The sequence below is a fragment of the Oncorhynchus clarkii genome, chromosome 9 (genome assembly GCF_045791955.1).
Source record: "Oncorhynchus clarkii lewisi isolate Uvic-CL-2024 chromosome 9, UVic_Ocla_1.0, whole genome shotgun sequence".
Taxonomy (NCBI): domain Eukaryota; kingdom Metazoa; phylum Chordata; class Actinopteri; order Salmoniformes; family Salmonidae; genus Oncorhynchus; species Oncorhynchus clarkii.
This window is the reverse complement of record NC_092155.1, coordinates 22311413-22324002: the sequence shown is the minus strand read 5'-3', so window position 1 is coordinate 22324002 and position 12590 is coordinate 22311413. Positions and strand designations below refer to the sequence as shown.

General features: G+C 41.4%; 1 protein-coding gene across 2 annotated transcripts in view; it reads left to right on the top strand.

The window, feature by feature from the left end:
* Positions 1-454: 454 nt before the first annotated feature.
* LOC139416094 (adhesion G protein-coupled receptor L3-like) overlaps positions 455-12590 on the top strand; it is a 356247-nt gene continuing 344111 nt past the window's right edge. For both annotated transcript variants that reach the window (XM_071164365.1, XM_071164366.1), the window contains exon 1: positions 455-969. The gene's annotated coding sequence lies outside the window, so the exon portion shown is untranslated. The remainder of the gene's footprint in view (positions 970-12590) is intronic.

Below are 12590 nucleotides of genomic sequence, written 5' to 3'. Positions count from 1 at the left end.
TCAGTTCACAAACCATGAAATCAGTACATCGAAAATCTCTTCCCAACTATTTTTCAATCTATATGGCACAGCTGTCAATTATTTGGTACTTGAATGAAAGTGGTACACTTATATACAGTGTTGCTAGCAGCTGACAGTTAATTCATTTTCACATGTCCACAGCCTTACCAAGCAATTATTGAGAGGTATGTTACTCATAAATATTTCGATTCAGGCCTACAAGCACAGACCTATATTACTTAACCAAATGTAATATGACTTTCACTTGACAGTCAAACACGCATGACACAGGTAGAGGCGTAGGTAGTTGGTTGCATTTTTATCCCATGTTTACTGCTAGGTGGAGCCCGAGTATATTGTGTGAGCGACAATCCAGATCCGAGTTTTGCGTCTCGCCGTTCTCGCATTCTACCTTGAGTCAAAGACCGCATTTCTCCCAGGCAGTGCTCCGAAATTGGTTTGTCATATGCGCAGAGAGCAAAGCTTTGGAAGCAAAAAATATATCGAGTTCTTTGCCGTGGAGATTTTCAAACAAGACACATTTATTTGGCATAGCCTACTCTTTTTTTGCGCTAATGTGTTTTGCTTTTGATCCTTTACTTTCGGACGTGATGTAGTAGTTACTGCACAAGAGGACGTGTTGTGCGCCACTTCTTTTGAGGGACTGTCATCTGGATACACAAGGAGACCGTTCTTTCTCCAGCAATATCGAGAGTATACGGATCATACAGACATGTCCAGCTCTTCTAGCCTACTATCGGACTTCTGAGAAAATATAAGCGGAGTTATTCGAAATTATTATTTGGAATCGCCCTTCTTTTCCCTCGACCCTCTGAGGAGACTGATCTGTGCGCAAGGACAATATCAATTGTGTTAAGAAAATAAGTGTGAACAATTTTATTACTCACACTTTCAATGGGAGGACTATTTGAAGGGTATAATCGTTTCACCAGTGTCTTCTAAAACACGGTAAGAATATTATGCTAATTCGTAGGCTATACGATTTTGCCTGCATCTTCATCTATATTTTGGTTCGCATATGCACTTCAATTAGCCTACCTGCAGTTTCTCGTATATACAATATTTGCCTGTGGATGTAATGTGTAGGCTAATGAGTTATACGTTGTTATATTTAAGACTTCATTTTTAAGTAAACTTGGCGACGGTGTGTCACGGTTGGTATTCATTGGTTACGCAGTTTGCAATTAATTGCTTTGTCAAGATATCAATAGTTTCTGGTGTCAGTTGCGGTGATTTAAAGAGCGTCACTTAATGAGCGCGTCCTTGCTGCTCTATCCAAATTAGGGAACCAATGTGCACATTTCAAATAGTTTGTTTTATGGTTTTTATAAAGGGAATGGTTGGCACTATGCACCGGCAACGTGCGTTTGTCCGTTTCTCTATTCACAACCCAGCTTTCAGAAGATGTTAAAATAATGCGTTACATAGTCCAGTATGAAGTTGGTGATGAATGAAGTTTATGTAGGGTACCCTTAAACAGTTCACAGTCCGTTTTACAATGGGTGCTTGAAACAGTGGTTGTATACAATAGGATGTTCAAGGGAAAACTGTGTATAGAGTCACGGATGAACGGCAATATCTGGAATAGAATGAAAATTGATGTTTTTCCACATGTATAATGTTGTCAATTTTGAGTGCCACCATGCAAGTTATGGGAAAACGGACGCACTAACAGACCTGAGGGGACCATCTGCATCGCACGATAAATGAAATATAGGCTAGCATGGGCCACCAGAATTGGTTAGTTGTGTGTTTTAATCTCATTCCTTTGCACACAAGACTGCCATATCTGCGACACCCCAGTAGTCCACTGACGTAGGCCATACGCGTTCACACTTATTTACTCATTTAATGTTTTGCTATCTATATACAGTTTTTTTCATAAAGTATTCACAGCCCTTGACTTATTCCGCATTTTGTTGTTTTACAAAGTTGGATTAAAATTGATTTAATTGTCATTTATTTTTGTCAACGATTCTACACAATGTACTCTGATATCAAAGTCGAAGAAAAAATCTAACGTTTGTAAAAATAAAAAAAAATCATGAAAAATACAACACTATCTTGATTAGATAAGTATTCAACCCCCGGAATCAATACATGTTAGAATCACCTTTGGCAGCAATTACAGCTGCATGTCTTTGTGGGTGAGTCTTGAAGAGCTTTCCACATCTGACTTGTGTAACATTTGCCCATTATTATTTTACAAATTCTTCAAGCTCTGTCAAGTTGATTGTTTATCATTGCTTGACAACCATTTTCAGGTCTTGCCATAGATTCTCAAGCAGATTTAAGTCAAAACTGTAACTCGGCTACTCAGGAACATTCACTATGTTATTGGTAAGCAACTCTAGTGTAGATTTTGCGTTGTGTTTTAGGTTGTCTTGCTGAAAGGTGAATTCATCTCCCAGTGGAAGGCAGACAGAACTAGGTTTTCATTTAGGATTTTGCCTTTGCTTAGTTCCATTCCGTTTTACTTTTTATCCTGAAAAACTCCCCAGTTCTTAACAAATACAAGCATACACATAACGTGATTCCACCACCACTATGCTTGAAAATATGGAGAGTGATACTAAGTAATATGTTTGGGGCAAATCCAATACAACACTTTGTATTCAGGACAAAGAGTGAATTGCTTTGCCACATTTTTTGCAGTATTACTTTAGTGCCTTGTTGCAAACAGGATGAGTGTTTTGCAATATTCTGATTATCTACAGGCTTCATTCTTTTTACTCTGTCATTTAGGTTAGTATTCTGAAGTAATTACAATGTTCCATCAGTTTTCTCCCATCACAGCCATTAAACTCTACCATTGATCTCATGATGGAATCCCTGAGTGGCCTGTATCTTTTGTAGTGACTGGGTGTATTGATAAATAATTTGTACGATACATTTGAATTTATCAGAACTTTTCAACTTCTCTTCTGTCACATTTCAATATACATCTGCTATTTTGTCCTCAATGCCATTTTAGATATGAAAGGGAATGGACTAACATGAGTGACGTGTGTGTGTGTGTGTGTGTGACATAAAATATTCCAAATAGGATCAGAGTCTGCAACATTCATTTATTTGTCAAAGTTTTGAATCCTTCTGGTCAGTTCCTCACCAAGGTTTATTAGGCTTACTACCTAACACTTGTTTGTCTCTGACTTTTCCATCTCATCCTCTGTGAAGTGCTCTCAAGGTGGTGACACGTGATTACAGCCATATCTTCAATGTGGTGGGTGTACGGTAAACATGCCCATAACAAAATCTAAACGAGCCATCTACCTCAGACGGTGAAGACCTTGACATCCTCCCACTAGAGGAATAACGAGAGGACAGTTCATGCTTTGCTTTTTTTGTCTAATTGGATGTCAACCTGTAGTTTACTTTAGTGCATCTTGTCTTTGCTCATCCAATGCCACGTCGTTCTTCATAATATTTGCTCCACAGCTGTGGGCAGTGTCCCAACGGTGTATGTCTGACAGATATCACTTTTGACTATATTGCTAGATGCTGACCTCACCTTTCCTCTTGTTGTGGTGCAGTACCATTGCAGTGCATTCTGGATGGCTGGCCTAATTCGTTTTAGCCAACCGCTTATGCAGTAAAGTGAAAATGTCTGGAAAATTTATAATCCTGGTAGCAAGAGTTGCTCTGTCTGGAAACGACCTTTTACTGCCAGAATATCAAGAAAAAGGAGAGGGTAGATGATGAAGAGGGAGGTAGCACCTCATAGCTGGTGCAGGGATCTACCTGTGTGCCATCTGGCTTGTGAAAACAATCAGTGGTAACCTTACCCTACAGTCATTACTGCTTTAGGTGTTCTAAAGTCTAGTAGGTGTTTTTTCTTCTCATGAAATCACACTTTATTCGTTGTGGGCTGGAATTCAATCAAACTGGGCCATACTGTACGTATGAATGTTCTGATCAAATCAAACTGCTTATTGTTTTAGATATATAGGCCTAAATGATCAAGTGGAACAAATGATTTAATTTGGTTTAATAAGCAGTTGTTTGAATCAATGACACGGTGGATGGTTATCAATGTTTAATTCTTGCAAGGTGGTCCCACCTGTGTTTACAAGCCAGGCAGATAGCTTTTAATCTGGTGCATTGCCAACGTTAAATACCTTTTTTACTGTTTAGCATGGCATTTGCTTATGAATGGTTCGTGAAGCATTATAGAGGTCCTTATAAAGGGTTTGTGAAGGCACACAACACTCCCTTATACCTCCAGTCTGTTTCGTAGCTGGGAGATGTTTGAGTACATAGTTTTCACCTAGTTACATTCGTTGTCAATCTGTAAAATAAATGTGTATTGTGTTCTTGTCACTTTTTTTTTTCTTCAAGGTTTCTTTCCCTCTAATGTTTTGTTGTCTTGACAAATATGTTTTTCCTGAGACGTTTCTCTGACAAAAGCATAACAAATGGTAATATTTCTTAACCTGGCTGACATAGTGAGCTCCAAAAGAATTACGACAGTGACAAGTGTTTTGGCTCTGTAGTCCTTCACTTTGTATTTTAAATGATACAGATAGATTATTTACCAGTCATTTCTAATGGGAACAAAATAATTGGAAACACAACCAAAACAAACAGCAAATGCATCCAACAAATTTGTCACAAGCTTGATGTAGTCATTGCGTGCTATGAATATTTGACCAAATATATTATAGTGGCTTGGAAATAAATGCCATTTTTAAAGGAGGCAAATGGTTAGTAGGAAAAACCTTTTGTCGTTTTGATGTCGCCAGATTGACTTTAGATGCAGTGTAACATTGTCTAGCTAGCTAAGATTGAGGGGAGACCGTTAGCATGTTAGCATTGCTTGCAATGCACGTTAGCATTGCTTGCTATTTTTGATGAATTTTGCTAGCTAATGACGACATTTCCATCTGTCTAAACTTGGAATTTGACGACATGATAATGATGGCAAAGTTGTTTCCAACTAAATATTTGCCTACTTTAGAGATGTCCTCATATTTCCAGGACACTGTTGTGTAATTTAGACTAAACAGTCGTTAGCCTCCGTCCAGAATGATTGGGCTTATCATGACTTTTGGGCACCAATATGACGCCGCCGGCAGAGGGCGGCTTGAGAACGTTCATAACAATGGCATGACGCGACTGAGTGACAGAGGTGCAAACTATGAATGGCTCCTGCCAGCTCCACTTGAGCTGTGGGGCAGTGAAATGTGGAGGTCTTTATTCAGCATTGTCTCTCTGTATAATGACTCTCTGTGTGTGTGTGTGTATTACTCTCATGATTTAAGCCATCCCTTCTACACGCTACCCCACATTCCAGCTAATGGCGTAAATGTTTTATGATACAGGATAATTTGGTGCCCTCAGTAAAAACACTGGTTTCATCAAAAACCAATCCTAACTACTTCCATAAAGACCACCATTTCATTCTCAGAGGCTGTGCTGTTTTAGTTTTTCCGTTTTATTATTTTTTTTTTGTTTCCCTAAAGTCGATTCGATATGTGATTTGATTTAGCTTTTTGGACATTGGTATCAAATTTGCCAGTACAGTATGACTCGTCATGATCTCTTCAATTCCCTTAATCAGGTTAACTGTATACGATTGAGGTCGACCGATTTAATCGGCATGGCCAGTTAATTAGGGGCGATTTCAAGTTTTCATAACAATCGGTAATCGGCATTTTTGGATGCCGATTATGGCCGATTACAGTGCAATCCACAAGGAAACTGCATGGCAGGCTGACCACCTGTTACGCTTGTGCAGCAAGGAGCCAATGTAAGTTGCTAGCTAGCATTAAATGTATCTTATAAAAAACAATCAATCTTCACATAATCACTAGTTAACTACACATGGTTGACGATATTACTAGGTTAACTAGCTTGTCCTGCGTTGCATAAATTAACAGGCGCCGCATTTATTATATCATCGAATCACAGCCTACTTTGCCAAACGGGTGGTGATTTAACAAAAGCGCATTTGCAAAAAAAGCACATTCGTAGCACCAATGTTCCTAACCATAAACATCATCAATGCCTTTCTTAAAATCAATATTCAAGTATATTTTTTAAATACTGCATATTTAGTTAGCAGGCAATATTAACTAGGGAAATTGTGTCACATCTCTTGCGTTCAGTGTAAACAGAGTCAGGGTATATGCAACCGTTTGGGCCACCTGGCCCGTCGCGAACTGTGTGAAGACGCTTTCTTCCTAACAAAGACCGTAATTAATTTGCCAGAATTTTACATAATTATGACATAACATTGAAGGTTGTGCAATGTAACATCAATATTTAGACTTAGGGTTGCCACCTGTTCGATAACATACAGAATGGTTCCGTATTTCATTGAAAGAATAAACGTTTTGTTTTCGAAATTATAGTTCCCGTATTTGACCATATTAATGGCCTAAGGCTCGTATTTCTGTGTGTTTTTATTATAATGATAGTCTATGATAGAGCAGTCTGAGCGGTGGTAGGCAGCAGCAGGCTCATAAGCATTCATTCAAACAGCACTTTCCTGCGTTTGACAACAGCTCGTCGCAATGCTTGAAGCACAGCGCTGGTTTATGACTTCAAGCCTATCATCTCCTGAGATTAGGCTGGCAATACTACAGTGCTTATAAGAACATCTAATAGTCAAAGGTATATGAAATACAAATGGTATAGAGAGAAATAGTCCTATACATTTCTATAATAACTACAAACTAAAACGACTTAACTGGGAATATTGAAGACTCATGTTAAAAGGAACCACCAGCTTTCATATGTTCTTATGATCTGAGCAAGGAACATTAGCTTTTTTACATGGCACATATTGCACATTCTTCTCCAACACTTTGTTTTTGCATTATTTAAACCAAATTGAACATGTTTCATTATTTATTTGAGACTAAATAGATTTTTATTTATGTATGATATTAAGTTAAAATAAGTGTTTAATTCAGTATTGTTGTATTTGTCATTATTACAAATATATATCTTTTTTTTTTTGGTCCTCCAATAATCGGTATCAGTATCTGCGTGGAAAAATTATAATCAGTCGACCTCAAATATAAGATATGACTTCATCGCTCCTCTACTGTAGGTGAAGGCTTTTACAGGAGTTAAATGTACAGGCCGTGTATCGATTTGAATACCATAAAACTTCAATTAAACGCAGTCTCAAATAGCTGTCGGTCCCTTTTAATAGCCGGGCAATGGCACATATTTCAGCAAATAAACACCTGTTTCAAACAAACGCTGGTTCTAAAGGAGTTGTTTACGAGTTTACCATGAATTGCCATTAATTGTTTACAATGTTTAATGTTTGATTGGTTACATTTTAACATTACTGAGTTATTTAAATTATGGCAATCATCAGTTTTGGCTGCTAGCTAGCAGTTCTCAGCTGTTAACTGGCAAGCACAAAAACAATCAAGAACTTTGGGAGTACAGGCAGTTAACCCACTGTTCCTAGGCCATCATTGAAAATAAGAATTTGTTCTTAACTGACTTGCCTAGTTAAATAAAGGTAAAAAAAATAATAATAATCAAATAAAAAGTACAGACCTTTAGAAATCTAGTGGTGAAAGTAAGAACTACCGCAATTGTAAAAGGGAAATAATTGTCACTGAAGTTATATATAGAGAAATACTAAGACAAAAGAAATGTGACGGTGTGTAAATGTTAACACAGTTTATGAAGTGAAGAAATTGATTAAAATGCTGGAATTAAACAATTAACTATGCAAATGAGCAAAATGTGTGCATTAAGGAAATAGAATCCGGGTTCAAATTGAAGCACGTCTCTAAGCGTCTTTTTTTCAGTGATTTTAAGCAAATAAAGCCTCGGCTATTAATTGAAGTTTTACGGTAGTTTACCCAAGGCTAGTGGCTATGGAGGGCATTTTAGATACCTGTAAATTACAGTACACACACACACACACACACACAAGACAGATAGCACAGCAGAAGTTCAAACCGAAAGTACCTGTGACTCACTCCGTTGAGAAATGGAAACCATCTCTGTCAACAGATTCATAAGGAAATGCATCAGTGATGTTGTTCCCACAGTGAAGGTTTGTTGCTTCCCCAATCAAAAGCCCTGAATCAACACAGAGGTTTGCGCTAAACTGTGCAAGATGGCACCGTATATATAATTTTTTGTTAGTTTATTTGCTTTGTTTGTAACGTATTTTTTAAAACTTGTTTTGTACGTTGCCGCTACCGTCTCTTATGACCAAAAATAACTATTGAACATCACGGCTGCGATTACTCACCACGGACTGGCAGAATCCTTTGTTTCCTTTAACGTGTCCGATGAGGCCCGACGCAAACGATATACTGCTTTCTCGGGAACAGGCCCACATCCCTGTGATTTGCGTGAAGAGGAGGCGGAGAAAAAGGGTCTGTAGGGCGGGCTGCCTTCTGAGAATTCATAGGCGATCGAATAAACCCCCACTTCCTTCCATTCTGCTAGCAAATGTGCAATCTTTGGACAATAAAATAGATGACCTACGTAGAAGATTAAACTACCAAAACTGTAATATCTTATGCTTCACGGTGACGTGGCTGAATGACGACACTATCAACATACAGCTGGCTGGTTATATGCTGTACAGGCAGGATAGTACAGCAGCGTCTGGTAAAACAAGGGGCGGCGGACTATGTATTTTTGTAAATAACAGGTGGTGCACGATATCTAAGGAAGTCTTGAGCTAATGCTCGCCTGAGGTAGTGTGGTCTCCAGCTTGTCATGAGATGAACTCTCTAGGTAGATAGAGTATCTGTATTTTTCGTAGCTGTTTTACATACCACCACAAACCAAGGCTGGCACAAAGACAGCATTGAATGAGCTGTATTCTGCCATAAACAAACAAGAAAACGCTCACCCAGAGGTGGAGCTCCTAGTAGCCGGGGACTTTGATGCAGGGAAACTTAAATCTGTTTTACCAAATTTCTATCAGTATGTTAAATGTACAACCAGAGGAAAAAAACTCAGGACCCCCTTTACTCCACAGACAGAGACTCATACAAAGCTCTCCCTCACCCTCCATTTGGCAAATCTGACTATAATTCTATCCTCCTGATTCCTGCTTAAAATTAAAGCAGGAAGCACCAGTGACTAGATCAATAAAAAAAGTGGTCAAATGAAGCAGATGCTAAGCTACAGGACTGTTTCTCTAGCACAGACTGGAATATGTTCCGGGATTCCTCCGATAGCATTGAGGAGTACACCACGTCAGTCATTGCCTTCACCAATAAGTGCATCGACAACGTCCCCACAGTGACCGTACGCACATGCCATGGATTACAGGCAACATCCGCACTGAGCTAAAGGCTAGAGCTGCTGCTTTCAAGGAGCGGGACTCTAACCCGGAAGCTTATAAGAAATCTCAATATGCCCTCCTACAAACCATCAAAGGCAAAGTGTCAATACTGCACAAAGATTTAATCGTACTACACCAGCTCGGACGCTTGTCAGATGTGGCAGGGCTTGCAAACCATTAGACTACAAAGGGAAGCACGGCAGACAGCTGCCCAGTGACACAAGACTACCAGACGAGCTAAACTACTTATATGCTTGCTTCGAGGCAAATAACACTGAAACATGCATGAGCACACCAGCTGGTCTGGACGACTGTGATCACGCTCTCTAACATTCACAAGGCCGCAGGGCCAGATGGATTACCATCCCTGTCTGAGACTGTAATACCAACATGTTTTAAGCAGACCACCATAGTGCCTGCGCCCAAGAACACGAAGATAACCGACCAGTAGCACTCACGTTTCTAGCCATAAAGTGCTTCAAAAAGCTGGTCATGGCTCACATCAACACCATTATCCCAGAAACCCGAGACCCACTCCAATTTTCATACTACCCCAACAGATCCACAGATGATAATCTCTATTGCACTCCACACTGCCCTTTCCCACCTGGACAAAAGGAACACCTACGTGAGAGTGACATTCACTGACTACAGCTCAGCGTTCAACACCATAGTGCCCTCAAAGCTCATCAATAAGCTAAAGACTATGGGACTAAACACCTCCCTCTGCAACTCTGTCCTGGACCTCCTGACGGGCGGCCCCACAGGTGGTAAGGGTAGATAACAACACATCCGCCACGCTGATCCTCAACACATGCATGCTCAGTCCCCTCCTGTAATCCTTGTTCACTCATGACTGCATGGACAGGCACAACACCAACACCATCATTAAGTTTGCTGATGACATAAGTGGTAGGCCTGACCACCGACAACGACGAGACAGCCTATAGGGAGGAGGTCATAGACCTGGCCGTGTGGTGCCAGGTCAACAACCTCTCCCTTAATGTGATCAAGACAAAGTAGATGATTGTGGACTACAGGAAACAGAGGACCGGGCACGCCCCCATTATCATCGTCAGAGCTGCAGTGGAGCAGGTTGAGAGCTTCAAGTTCCTTGGTGTCCACATCACCAACAAACTAACGTAGTCCAAGCACACCAAGGGAGTCGAAAAGGGCACGACAAAACCTATTCTCCCTCAGGAGAAACTATTTGGCATGGGTCCTCAGATCCTCAATATGTTCTACAGCTGCACCATCAAGAGCATCCTGATTGGTTGCATCACTGCCTGGTATGGCAACTTCTCGACCTCCGATCGCAAGGCACTACAGAGGATAGTGCGAACGGCCCAGTCCATCACTGGGGCCAAGCTTCCTGCCATCCAGGACCTCTATACCAGGCGGTGTCAGAGGAAGGCCCTAAAAATTGTCAGACTCCAGCCACCCTAGTCATAGATTGTTAGACCACACGGCAAGCGGTACCGGAGCGCCAAGTTTAGGTACAAAAGGCTTCTAAACAGCTTCTATCCCCAAGCCATAAGACTCCTGAACACCTAGTCAAATGGCTAATTGCAGACTATTTGCATTGCCCCCCCTTTTACACAGCTGCTATTCTCTGTTGTTATCATCTATGCCTAGTCACTTTAATAACTCTACCTACATGTACATATTACCTCAATTAACCGGTGCCCCCGCACATTGACTCTGTACCGGGACCCCCACTGTATATAGTCTCTTTCTTATTTTACTGCTGCTCTTTAATGACTTGTTACTTTTATTTATAATCTGTATTTTATTTAAACTGCATTGTTGGTTTGGGGCTCGTAAGTAAGCATTTCACTGTAAGGTCAACCTGTTGTATTCGGTGCATGTGACTAATAACATCTGATTTGATTTGAAACTAAGACAGAGCTACCGCAGACAAAGCTGAGGCTACGCCCGAGGACAGGAACAAGTACACAAAGTTCCGCTACAACCTCCACAGTGATGATACGAGCAAAAGGACAATCTAGGAATAAGGTGGAATCATACTACACAGGCTCCGCCGCATGTGGCAGAGGCTACAGTCCAGAAGACCCAGCCGTTATCTGCCCAACGATGCCTCTCTTCCAGATGAACTCGATGCATTTATTGCACGCTTCGACAATAACATTGTGTGTCCCACACCCCACCGATCCAGAGGACTGGGTGATTTTTGCTCTCCGAGGCTGTTCTAGGGTCTGTTCTCAGAGCATGCGCAGATCAGCTGGCTGGCATATTCAGTCATTTTCAACCTCTCCTTGTCCAAGTCTGTAATCCCCATGTTTTAAAATGACTAATAATTCCTGTTCCCAAGAACTCTTCATGCCAATGACTACCGCCCTGTGGTGCTCACATCTGTAATCATGAAGTGCTTTGAAAGGCTGGTAATGGCCCACATCGCCATCATTCCAGACACCGTAGACCCACTCCAATTTGCATACAGCCCCGACCGATTCATAGATGATGCAATCTCAATTGCACTCTACTCTGTCCTCACCCACTTAGATAAGAATAATATCTATGTGAGTAGGCACCAGCTCAGCATTCAACATCCAATGTCCCCACCATGCTCGTCACCAACCTTAGGACCCTGGGACTGAACACCTCCGTCTGCTACTGGATCCTGGACTTCCTGAGGGGCCGACCCCAGGTCATGAGGGTAGGCAACATTACCTCTGCCATGCTGACCCTCAACAGTCCCTGTTCACCCGAGATTGCGTGGCCACACACGACTCCAACGCCATTGTCACATTTGCTGACAACATGACAGGGGTAGGCCTGATCACCGGCGACGATGAGACAACCACAGGGAGGAGGTCAGTGACCTGGCCGTGTGGTGATGGGACAACAACCTCTCCCTCCAATGTCAGTAAGACCAAGGAGCTGATCTTGGACTACATGAAATCGGCGGTCAATTCCCAAATCACTACGGACTTAAAAATGGTCCAGTCACACGCACAGTTGTGAAAAAAGCATGACAGCGCCTCTTTCCCCCCCCCAGGAGGTTGAAAAGGTTTGGCATGGACCCATAAATCCTCAAAGTTCTACAGCTGCACCACTGAGAGCATCTTGACTGGCTGCATCACTGCTTGGTATTTAAACACCTCCCTTGATCACATGGTGCTACAGAGGGTGGTGCGGACAGCCCAGTACATCACTGGGGCCGAGCTCCCTGCCATCCAGGACCTTTAAATCAGGCAGTGTGAAAGAAAGGCCCGGATAATCATTAGACTTCAGCCATCCAAGCCATAGACTATTCTCTCTGCAAGCG